At 38.3% G+C, this 13,555-nt stretch overlaps 1 protein-coding gene across 10 annotated transcripts in view; it reads left to right on the forward strand.

The window, feature by feature from the left end:
- The first annotated feature begins 215 nt into the window (after positions 1–215).
- Positions 216–13,555, forward strand: part of LOC150084011 (serine/threonine-protein kinase MARK1) — a 343,303-nt gene continuing 329,963 nt past the window's right edge. For 9 of the 10 annotated variants that reach the window (XM_090375845.1, XM_090375847.1, XM_090375850.1 and 6 more), the window contains exon 1: positions 216–497. The gene's annotated coding sequence lies outside the window, so the exon portion shown is untranslated. Of the gene's footprint in view, positions 498–562; positions 619–13,555 lie in introns of those variants that run through there. The other variant, XM_090375846.1, reaches the window with a different exon arrangement.

Raw genomic sequence — 13,555 nt, forward strand, 5'->3', positions numbered from 1 at the left:
AGGAAGGCTTACTAAGTAACATCAACAAGCGAACAATAATATACATCAACTATGCACTTGATAACTTTGCTGCATAACGACAGGACGTTACTCCCTACCGTAGCCACGTTGACCTAACACAACCTGCCCTCTTGTTTCCATACGGAATGACGTCAACGATGACTCATCCGGCCAATGAAGAGGACAACTCCAGAGAATCTGTGCGGAAATGTTGGTCTGCGCACAGTTCGCTTCGTAATAGCGTGGATTCAGCTTCGGACGCCATATTGTATGCCGAAATAAGAAAAACTGAAGCTTATCCATCTTAATATTGGGAATATTTATCAGAACGCAACGCCTATGTTAGAAGATTTAAAGTCGGGGATATCTGTGTTTACGAAATACTGTTGTGACAAGTGTAGTCTTTGCTTTTTCTCACAATGCGTGGGAAAAATGTACAATGCGACTCTCGACGATGAAGAACAACTTACACTGGGGGGCGCTTGGACGAATAACCGGTAAGCTTAGTTACTGGAGAGCGGATGTAGTATTATTTATAACATACAAAGCATTTTCCAAAGCTGCTGTTTTTAATAATTTACTTTCTGTTGCTGTTAATGTAATATTTTAAACTTACGGGTAAGTTGAACAGTAATGTTGACGAAGCCATTCACACTTACTTCATACTGTTAATGTCATTACTTAAGTTGTAATAGCGAACGCTTTGTTTTATAAAAATGAAACATCGCGATCATTTTTCCATTATTTCATTTTGAGCCTTAAAGATTTTGCAAATATTATTTGGGTTATATGTGTATAAAGATTGCTTTGAATATTAATTGCCAATATGCAACTCATGGCAACCGACCACCTGTCTCGCTGCAGTGGTGTTTGCCTTTCTGTGCTTGTTTGCACTTTGAAAAAAAGTGCAGTCATTATGCAAAATAAATGTACAGTATTTCTGTAAAAGTTTTTAGGTGTGTAGATGAATGCATAACGCATAAAACTGAATCACTTGTGTTATTGCATTCTCCGATCTGTTGATTATTTTCCGCTTTGGAAGAATAATTTTGCGTGGTGCATTACAGTACCTGATTAGCTTCGTTATTGAATATAAATATAATTAGATAAATGCAATTTTTAAGAAGGTTGTTGCATGGCCTTATATACTACTTTCAGACATGTTATTCTAACGTATGGTTTTTGTGATGAGCCAAAAGTATTTAAATTGCTATAGGATACTTTCAGATAAATGAATCACAACGTCTTTCCTTCTGTAAAAATTTAAAATTTAGTAATGAAATTTTGATCATTGTTGATAGTAAACATCTGGTTAGACTTCATATGTTGTTTTCTATTAATGTTTGTAAGTCCTATACGCTTACTCTCTGTCACTTCATTGTTCGGGGGGGAACAGAATCTTGGTAAATTTGCAGAGGGGGCTTAACTTGTATTATTGTATATTAAATAATTTTAATGGAAAATCACTACCAAGGAATGGATGATTATTATTATAATTGAATTCATTCTTCAATTACATTAAGCGTTTTTTTTTTTTTTTTTTTTTTTTTTTTTGGCTGATGCTATATAAGCTTGCTTTCTTGCATCATGTGCTTTTGCTAATGCTAATTCTTTATTTTGACTTACTTAGATGCACTTGGTTTTTAGTACTGAATACATTTTCTTTCAGCGATTAGTTTTTTTCCTATCCCCATATCCCTACTCCATTTATAATCCCCCCCAGCCATTTATATTTGTAAAGAATCAATCTTTATCAATAAATCTATAAACAACCTCAATATCATTCAATTATATCAATATAGTTGAATGATATTGAGATTACTTTGAGAAGTTATGTATACTGATCAGGCTGTTCAGCAGTCTTATGGGAGGATTGAAGTTCTCCTCTGGGCATAGAATCTTTTGGAGTATTATTTGTTCATTGTAAATATCAGGAGGTCATAGTCCAGAGCTTGGATAACCAGTAGCATTAGGGTGGAAAGGAATCTTTTTTTCAGAGACTGATTATTTCAGATTGATATTGGAGTAGGCTTGACCTGGTCTGAGTTGACTTAGGGAGAGCCCTCCAGGATTATGTATCTCAAAAATTCAGCTTGGTGCTTAGGCTTGCTTGTCTTCACAAAAAAAAAGGAACCCATTTCTCATATAGTCCTTTGTTCTTGAAGCAGATAGAATTTTGCTTGTCACTTGCTTAACCCTTTATCGAGTTTTCATGTGTCATCTGGAGTGAGCTGTTTCCAGAATTTGGACAACTTTGCACATAAATATCTTTTAAATATTAATATTTTGATTTTTTATCAAAATATTGGTTTTTAGCCAAAACTAAAAACCAATATTAGGACTATCGCTAGAGTAGGACTATTGTTAAAAATAAAATCAGAATTCTGCAAAAAAAGTGTGTGTGTGTATATATATATATATATATATATATATATATATATATATATATATATATATATATATATATATATATTTGGCCAACATGGCAATAACAATGGCATTAACGATGCACAAAAGACAGATTAAGAAACAATAGAATGATAATACAAAAGAATAATATATATATATACAAAGGGTACTAGGAAAGTTTTGCAATACAGCTTTGTTTATTTAATTTTTTCAAAGTAATTTCCTGTACATTCAATACACCTCTCCATCCTCCGAAACCAATCTTTAAACCAGTTCTGCCAAGTTTCACTAGGGAGTAAAGCACACTCGTTATCCCAAGCCCGTAGAAGGTCCTCATCACTGGAAAACCGCCTCCCTTTTAGCTTCATTTTCACATGAGGGAACAGTGCAAAGTCGCAGGGAGCAAGGTCTGAATTGTAGGGAGGGTGCTCGAGAAGTTTCAGTCCTGTCGTGGTCAAATATTCGGTGCAGGCTTTGGCGCGGTGAGCTGGAGCATTATCGTAATGGAAGTACCAGGTGTCCATTCTTGACTTTGGCCGCAGGTTCTTCATAGATCCAATGACTCTAGGCAGGCATTGTTCAGTATACCACTTAGCTGTGACTGTCTTCTGCGTGTCCAAAACGACACGTTCCACAATTCCACTCGATTCGAAAAATACAGCTATCATTTTCTTCTTTACAGATCGGGATTTTCTGACAATTACTGGTGTGTCGTCATCATCAAAGACCCAAACTTTGTTTTGAGCCTTGGTCGGCAGATCGTAATAGTACAGCCAAGTCTCGTCACCTGTCACGATGTTGTTCACATACCGAGATTGTCCCTTATCAAACTTTTTTAACATCTCCCGGCACCAAGTGACACGTCATGTCATCTGCTCTTCAGTCAGTTGATGCGGCACCCAGAGAGAACAAAGTTTCTTCACGTGCAAATGATCTTGCAGAATCGAACGAATTGCTGGTGCATTTAGGCCCAAAGTATCCTCTATCTGTTGGTAGGTCACTCGCCTGTTTTCATCAAGCATATTCCTCACAGCAGTAACGTTTTCCTCCGTAACTGACATTCGTGGCCTTCCCGGCCTCTCAGAATCCTCCAGAGTGAAATTTCCCCTTTGGAATTTTCTATACCACCTGAATATCGTTGTACGATGTGGACAATCATCATCTAGTGCAAGAGTCATTTCTTCTAAGCACTGGTCTATGGTTAAACCACGCACGAAATTATACCGCAAAACTGTCCTTATCTCATTTCGTGACCACGATGCCATCGCAAGCACTTTATACTCTCACTACTAATGAATAACTGAGCCCATCGACTTGGCGCGGCGGCTACTATGCACGTATGAACATGTCTCAACATGCAGCAACAAGCAGCTTCCTGTGATTCCCTTTGTGTATATATATATATATATATATATATAATTATAGATTGCCATCGATTAATGGCACTTCGCATATAAGTATCATTGTTCATACAACACTGCAATCAAGCCAGCCTAGACCAGGCTATCTTCATTTCATGTGGCCTATACATTTTAAATATAACGATAATGATTTTTCATAGCATTTTGCTGATGAAAACATTTTTATCTGTAGCAAGATAAATCCTAAATACTACATAATAATAATAATACTACATCTTAAAGACTGTACAAATTTATAAAATGATATAACGTATTGCGATTACATTACGTGGCCGTCAATCCCCTACTTCATCGGGGGCTTTGAGTGGATTGACAGCCCTTTTCGATGTAATGCTTCATACTTACTGGTTTCTGTCTGTACCTATACCAGTTTTGCTATTTTAGTTTATATATTCAGGTTCATTTTTTTAAAATTATTTTATACTTGATTTTTATTTATTTAAATATTACTAGTTTATTTTTTATCGATCTCTTCAGCAAACTGTGATAGGGTACACAAAGCCCAACGAGTAAGTATTAGGGTAGGGTATAAAAACACATGTAAAAATAATGTATATACACATTTAAATAAGATTCAGTCTAGAAGTCAACACAACCTATATAATCCATCCAACAACAAAACTCCATAGAATGCATTGGCAAGAAAATCGGGGATCTAAACCAATGTGCCATCAGCACACAGTAATTAACTAAGTAGTGCGACTGCGCTGTAAAAATAACCACCCATAAAAGCAAAATAGAAGGCGGGAAACCCCCTTTTTACTCAACGGCCTCCACCGAAGTACAACACTAAGTAGTAGTAGCATTACAATATAGAATACTTACTCGTTGGGCTTTATGTACCCTATCACAGTTTGCTGAAGAGATCAATAAAAAATAAACTAGTAATATTTAAATAAATATCAAGTATAAAATAATTTTAAGAAAATGAACCTGAATATATAAACTAAAATAGCAAAACTGGTATAGGTACAGACAGAAACGAGTAAGTATGAAGCATTACATTGAAAAGGGCTGTCAATCCACTCAAAAGCCCCCGATGAAGTAGGGGATTGACGGCCACGTGATATAATCGCAATACGTTATATCATTTTATATATTTTTTACAGTCTTTAAGATGTAGTATTATTATTATGTAGTATTTAGGATTTATCTTGCTACAGATAAAAATGTTTTCATCAGCAAAATGCTATGAAAAATCATTATCATTTAGTGCTATATTTAAAATGTATAGGCCACATGAAATGAAGATAGGCTGGCTTGATTGCAGGGGTGTATGAACAATGATACTTATATGTGAAGTGCCATCGATTAATGGCAATCTACAATTAAACGAATATATACTGGCACATATAATGCACAATTGGCCTAAAGGCAAAATAACAATGGCATTAACGCTGCACAGAAGAACATGCAAATCATATAGAATACATAAATCCAAACATAATAACCACATAATATATATATATAACTATATAATATTGGTATAGATACACCATAGTTTACCCATAAATTTGAACTACGTAAAGGCATTGCTTTAATTGTATCTCATATTGTGGGTGCCTTCACAATGAGATAGCTGGTATTGCACTACTTCAAATAAATAACGCTTCTCTAATAGAGAAGACTACTAGTATTTATTTTCAGTGGATACCACCACCCAGATGATCCTTTTGAAGCTAGTGGGCTTCATCATCAGTGGGTGGGCAGGTACCCTGGTAATGCAACATTCTATCACAGTTGTGAAGTTATTTCCACAATATATGAGAGATGCCTATCATCTCAGTAGTGCAATACCAGCTATCTCGTTGTGAAGGCACACACAATATGAGATACAATTAAAACAATGCCTTTACGTAGTTCAAATTTATGGGTAAACTATGGTGTATCTACGCTGATATTATATAGTTAATTACTTAAACCCATAAGAAATTATGCCTTGTGCATTTCATCTTCTAATATATATATATATATATACATAGACAAAAAGGTAATTATTTGTGTGTTTGGTAGGGGAGTTGAGCTATCAGCTGTAATAACCATGGAAGAATTGAGAGGATCTGTATGCTAAAAAACAAATTACCTGAAATAAAATGCAGTTAATATAATTATTGTAAGTACCTAAAGCTGTGGGTCCTAGGAATTTAACTACTTTGTCTGGGGGTCTGTAGCGAAAATCGTATGAGCCACCACAATAAGCCAGGTCTTTGTTTCTGTTACGATGTACTCGTAAAAGGTATACGTATACATCGTAGCCGACCTGACAGAGACCAGAAGGAAGAATAAAAGAATAAATAAACTTTAAATAATAATAAATAAATAAGTTCATGCCAATAGAATCCTGTGGAAAAAGAAGAATGAAATATAAAATCTAACAGATGGAGCAAAACAAGAAAACTTACTGTCTGTATGGACTGTGGAAGATGTTGAAAGTCAGTGGTGACTGAAGGAGAGAGCTGAGTGTTCACGTGCGGTGTATATATGTCAGTTGAAGTAGTCCCGTGGGGGGGGTGTTATTTGGATTTTAGGAGCATTAGCAACTAAGGCCATATTGCTCCGTGGTCATTCCCTGACCTTTCCGCATCCTCTGTATTTGGTGGTCACGGGCTCGAACTCCTGTCTAATCAAGAAGCGTGTGCTAGTGGTGGTGATGGGGGGGGGATAGGTGTGAATTCGTAAACAGGAACTGTACCCGTGTGACGGGGAAGTGAGCAATTAAACAGATGAGGCAAAAAGCCAGCAGAGGGAGAAACAAAAACTAACAAAGTAGTGTGGAAAAGACACTAAACTTTGTAATAGAAGAAAACAAGTAGCCATAGTAGAGAGATAGCATCTTGATATTGCATTTGGCTGGCCTAATTGCTCATGAGAAATAAAATGTAGTAAAAAGAACAGCAGAAAGTAATTGTAATGGAGGTGAATAAAGTAGTGCTTGGGCTGTCCGGGGTTGCGAATCCATACCACAGTTGGTTCCTGGACAATTGCCTCATGTTTAAGTCAATAATGGCAATGTTAAAGAAATCAAAATAATATTTTTAAGATTGTGTGTATATATATGTGTGTGTGTGTGTGTGTGTGTGTGTATATACAGGGTGATTCACTACCAGTGCGACAAACTTGCAGAAGGCGTGTAGGGGGCACAAAGACGAATTGGAATCACATAGCATTGCAGGGTCCGAAATGCCTTCGTTGTGTGGGCGTTGAACGGGAGGTCGTGTGAACAGCGATCCCGCTGGAAGTCAGCATTTGCAAACCGGTTCCCGAGGCAGTAGGATGGACGAATATTCAAACATTGAACTGGCCGACTTGCACCTCGCATATGAAGCTGCGGTCTGTAACGGGCGTGCCGCTCTGCACTTGTACCAGGAACGTTTCCTGCACAGGTGTGCTCCTCATCATACGATTTTCGCACGTGTGCACAGAAGGTTACGTGAGACTGGTTGTTTCACAAGAGGTACCATGAATCGAGAGCGAACGACAAGGATGCCAGACAATGAGAATGTCCTACGTCTTGCAGAAGGCAATTAGAGTAAGAGTACTCGAGCGATAGGCCAACGTTTGGGTATTTCCCAATCCACTGTATGGAGGATACTGTCAACAAATCAAATGAGTTCATACCATCTGCAATGTGTCCAATCATTGGAGCCTGCGGATTATCCACTCTGGAGGACTTTTGCTACTTGGTTTCTTCAACAGAAATGGTTCGCAAATGCTGACTTCCAGCGGGATCGCTGTTCACGCGACCTCCCATTCAACGTCCTCTACTGCATGACGAAGGCATTTCGGACCCTGCAATGCTATGTGATTCCGATTCATCTTTGTGCCCCCTACACCTCCTGCAAGTTTGTCGCACTGGTAGTGAATCACCCTGTATATGTGTGTGTGTATATAGCCGATGAGCCAAAACATTATGACCACCTACTTAATATGATGTTGGTCCTCCATGTGGAGCCAAAACAGCTCGTACCCGGTGAGGCAGGGATGCTACAAGATTTCTAAATGTGTCTTGTGGTATCTGGTACCAACACATAACCAGCAGATCTTTTAACTCCTGCAAGGTCTGTGGTTGAGATTTCGCAGATCGGAGTTGCTGTTCCAACACAAACCATAGATGCTCAATGGGATTGATATCCCGGGAATTTGGAGGCCAGGGCAATACCTGGAAGTCTTCCTCATGTTCAGTGAACCAGTCTCAAACAATCCGGGCAGTGTGGCATTATCCTGCTGAAAGATGGCACTGCCAGACGGGAAGACCATCGCCACGAAAGGGTGTACCTGCTCAGTAATGATGTTTAGGTAGATGTCAGAGTGCCTGGCATATAGATGACTGGACCTAGGGTTTCCCAGCAGAACATCGCCCAAAGCATGACACAGCCACCATCGGCTTGTTTTTGTCGCATGGTGCCTCTAGGCGGCATCGCTTCCTCAGGTAAATGACACACACATACCCGGCCATCCACATGGTGCAACAGGAAATGTGATTCATCGGACCAGACGACCTTCCTCCAGTCACTCAAGGTTTAGTTTTGATACTTGCTTGCCCATTGTAGGCACTCGGAGCGCCCTGTGGCTATGCAGTCCCATATTCAGCAGGGTTTGATGTACTGCGTGTTGTGACACATTACTCCCGTCACCAGCATTCCAATTACCGGCGAGTTGTGCCACAGTTGTCCTTCTCTTGCCACGCACCATCCGGGACAGCCTTCGCTCACCTCTAGCATCAATGAGCCATGGTTGTCCAACACCTTGCCGATGGGTTCCCCTCCTCGGACCACTTTTGGTAAGTACTAACCACAGCTGACCGTGAGCATCCTATCAGCCATGCGGTTTTGGATATGCTCTGACCCAGTCGTCCGGCCATTACTGTTTGACCTTTGTCAAACTCGCTTAAGTCCACTGCCTTTCCCATCTGAAGAACAAGAGCAACACTGATTAATGGAGCTCAGTATCAGGTGTTCTTTATACCATTATGAAAAAATATATGAACATACAAAAGGGTTAAGGAGCAATTTTTCTGCAGTAAATGTTTTTCACCATGGTCTCAGTGGTTGACACCTGTGTTTATGATCTATACAGTAGTTTTGGATCTATGAGGTGTGGCAGTAAGATTCCTAGACTGGTGCAATAAAAAGAATATAAAGTGAAGGAGTTCAAAAATGGTTTTGTTTATATTCAAAGTAATCACCACCTGATGAAATGCACTTATTATGCCATTCTAATAGTTTCTGAAAAGAATCATCAAAGGCATCCAAAGAGATGTCCAGTTTGGTACTTACATTTTTCTTTATATCCTTGACATCCTGAAATCTTTTTGTTTGAGGGCTGTTTTCACAGTGGGAAAGGAAGAAGTCTGCTGGCACTAGATGAGAAGAGTAGGGTGGATGGTTGATCCATATGGTGCCATGTTTTAAATGTCTTCACAACAGTGTGGAATTGGTAGTGGCATTGTTTTGCAACAAGAACCAGTTTGCCTTTCTCTTGAAATTGCAGCCTCACCTGGGAAATGCGCTTCAGTAGTCTTTGAATCATCTGAACATGGGACATAGCATTGACTCTCTCTCTTCCCCCCCCCCCCTTCAGTTGCATGTTCCTTGTGAATCACGCCATTTGTTGAAAAACATCGCCTTAATCTGGATTCCTGTAATTGGAACTTTTCAGGCCTTGGTGATAATTTTGAAGTCTGTTGCATGCTGTGGCATTTTGTTTCTTGGACTTACAGAAACATCCAACACTCATCTCCAGTGACAAAACAACCAAGGAAATTAGGACTGTTTTGACAAGTTGCATGGTGGCATTCCTTATTCCTTTTGCTTGTCTGTGTGTCATAAATTTGTCTCCATATTCATATACAACTCATCAGCAATTATTCAGAGGATCAAAATGACAATTTCTTCCCACAATTCCCCAAACTTTTGCAACTCTCCTCATTTCAGCAGGTCGACAGATGCCCACTGTTAGCAAAAGAGCATTTTGTAGGTCATTGTAGTAGTAGTAGTGGCATGTGATGCAAGAAAGCAAGAGTATGAACTTATGCAGCATCAGCCAAAAAAAAAAAAAAAAAAATTACACCATTCCCTCCAAATGCCTGTCCAGTTCCTCCTTAAATTTATTCAACCTATCAACTTCCACAACGACAGATGGAAGTTTGTTCCAGCAATTAACCACCCGCTGGCTAAAGGCAAATTTCCGCACATCTATTCTACATCTGTCTTTTCTTAATTTGAATTTATGTCCCCTTAGGATCGTAATCTGAACAAGTGGAAGGATCCCATCGGAATTCAGTGTGATCAACCCATTCAAGGCCTTATACACCTCAATCAGATCACTGCGCAGGTGCCTAGTCTTCGGCCACTGCAATTTGCAGAACTTTAGCCTCTCTTGGTAAGAGGATCCCTTCATTCCCCTCACCAATCTTGTTGTTCTCTGTACATGCTCAAGCAAATCGACATCCTTCCTAAAATGAGGCCTTCAGACCTGTACGCAGTACTCTAGGCGTGGCCTGACCATTGCCATATACAGAGGGACAATCACCTCCTTTTCCCTGCTAGCAAAATTCCTATATATATCATTGACAAAACCCCATGACCTACCCTGGCAGCCTGTCTGCATTGCTCAGAAAACTTTATATCTGACTACACAATTACTCCCAGGTCTTTTTCAATTTCTACCACCTTAAGTGTAGTACCACACAGTTGGTACTTTTCTCTCGGGTTACTTCTACCCATATGCAGTACTTTGCATTTGTCAAGGTTAAACTTCAGTTGCCACTTCTTAGCCCATCTGCCCAAATTATCTAGATCCTGTTGCAGTAGCACACTGCCATTACTGTCATTAACAACCCTGCCAACCTTTGTGTCATCTGCAAACTTCGACATTAAGCTTGATATACCTTCATCAATATCATTGATAAGTATACAAAACAGCAGACCTAACACCGAACCCTGTGGGACTCCACTAATAACATTAGTCCACAAAGAGCAGCACCCATTGATTACCATCCTCTGTCTTCTCCCACTTAACCATTCTTTTATCCATTGTAGCTACTTACCCTTAATACCGTTCTGCTTCAATTTGTACAATAGTCTTCCATGCGCAACAGTGTCAAAAGCTTTCCTGAAATTCAAATATATGATATCAAAATTATTTTTTGCATCCAGTTCCTTTGTAACCACATCATAATAACCAATCAAATTTGTCAGACAAGACTTTCCCTTAACAAACCCATGCTGTGTCTAAATTATTGCTGCAGTCTTGTCTAGATGATCCTGCAATGCATCTTTAACCAGTGACTCCATTATTTTACTTCGAACAGAAGTTAAACTAACTGGTCTGTAATTACTTGTGTCACCCTTCGATCCCCCTTTGTGAATCGGGGATACATTTGCACATCTCCAGTCTGTGGGAACCTCCCGTGAGTCCAAGGATGCTCTCATAATTATGGCTAAGAGTATGCTTAGTTGCTTTGCCACCTCCTTTAATATAACTGGATAGATCCCATCCACCCCAGGTGCTTTTCTTATGTTTAACTTTATCAATTTCTTCTCCACTTTGCTCTCAGTTATTACAAAATCATTAAGTACCCTGCTACAATTTGATAACCTTCTGCCATTTTCAAACCTTAATAATTCCTCATGTGTGAATGTAGATGCAAAATACTCATTCAGTTTGTTTGCTATCTGAGTAGGATCATCAACAGTCGAACCATCAATGTCAAGTGGACCAATCAGATTCATCTCCTTCCGTTTAGAGTTTATATAAGTAAAGAAATCCTTGCTGTTTTTCTTAGCATCTTTTGTCAAAGATTTCTCGTAATCTGCCTTCGCCTGCCTAACCTCCTTTGTGACCTGTTTAGAGACTAGCTTATATCTGCCATAGGCTTCTGAGTCACTTGATAATTTATATGCATCCCATGCATTTTTCTTCTCTGTTACGAGTCTCAGTAGTTTATTTGATGACCATTTAGGCCTAAACCTTGAACAATATTTCTTAATAGGTATGAAACTTTTAGTAGCTTCCACGATTAATTCCTTGAATGCACTTAGAATTTGCTGTTGGTAACATCATCAGTTGGTCCCACTGTACAGAATTTAAAAACTGTCTGAGACCACTGTACTCACCTTTACGGAAGCAAAAACCTTTTCCTTTACCCCTGATGGTAATTAAATCTTTAAGTAAATCCCACATCAGTACACTGTGATCACTGCCACCTAGTGTTTCCTTTATCTGCAAATTCTTCTACCACCTTTTGAACATCTTCATGTCAGTCTTTGAACTGCTTATACCATTCAAACACACTGTATGTCTTAATGTTTCCTTACCATAAACAGTTTTTAACATTTTGTATGTGTCTGTTACAGATTTTCCCAGTTTAAAGCAAAATTTGATATTTGTTTGTTGCTCCATTTCAAATTCATCACATGGAATGTTAATGCTAAAGAAATTGGTTGTTACTTGGAACATGTCAGCCTAATGGATAATCTCTGTTCCATCATCTGTTGGAGGAAGTTTGAACTATAACAAAGTAATTCTGTTTATTTTCAAACTTGTTGAAGATTACTGCAAAGTCTGGGAACTTTATTGATACACCTTGTGTGTATGGTTATTGTGATATTTTACAAGCATGGAGCATTGAAATACTAGTTGGTTTTTTTGCCACACTCTGAAGGCAAGCTGGTTTGTTGAGGAGTTACAGATATGCCGATGCAACTGGATTTTGGTGTCATATGTCAATTTTGTAGAGAACCATAGATATTATGGGGGTTTTCTAATAACTGATTATAAAGGTTGAATGGGAAATATCTTACCCCATTCAGTTTATCTTGGAATATTTTATTCCATTCAAGCTGTTAATAGATGATTATATGCAGGTCGAATGAGGTAAGATATTTATAGAGTGCCTCTAATATTTTATTAATGATAATATTTATGCTCATCACACAGTGGGAGAAATTGTGACGAGTCATCCACATATATGATACATGTAATCTACAAGATTATATATAATTGCAAAAAGGGCACCCATATGAGGAAAGATTTGAATGTAAACTGAGCATCCATGTACTTTAGAGGGAACTTCCTCAAAGTTTATAAGGTTCTGAGAGTGAATAACAAAAAATGAATGAAGGCAAAATTTTCATTCTTAGAAATGATTCTAGAATTAGAGGCTATAAATTCAAATGACAGGGAAAGAGATTTAGACTGAATTGTAGGAAGTTTTCATTTAGTATTAGTATTAGTTTGTAAATGATTCAAAGAAACAAATTTATACAGCATAACCAAAAAAAAAAAGACCCTACCCATTTCATCTGTCCATCCTCTAATAATTCAACTAATGCTTTCTTAAATTTATTCCAACAATCAATTACTATCTGGCTGAAAGCAAATTTTTGCACATATATCTTGTAGCTATCTTTTTTTAGCCTATGTCTTCTTAGTGTATTATCTGATAAGGAGTAAGGATGCCATCAGCAATTATTTTACTCAATTCATTTAATGATTTAAACACTTCAATTAGGTTTCCTTACAGGTACCTGGTTTCTGCTTGGAAACCTTAGTTTCATGTTAGGAAACCCTTTTGTGTCTCTTATCTAGATTTGCATTCACTTCATCCATTCTAACAATTCCACATCTTTAAAATGAGGCTTCCATATCTCCATACAGTACTCAAGGTGTGCCTAACCATTGCTGTGTAAAATGGGATAATCAGCTCCTTTCTATTTGCTCAA

Source organism: Mastigoproctus giganteus, chromosome 6 (genome assembly GCF_048544385.1).
Source record: "Mastigoproctus giganteus isolate SK-2022 chromosome 6, ASM4854438v1, whole genome shotgun sequence".
In the NCBI taxonomy this organism is placed as follows: Eukaryota; Metazoa; Arthropoda; class Arachnida; order Uropygi; family Thelyphonidae; genus Mastigoproctus; species Mastigoproctus giganteus.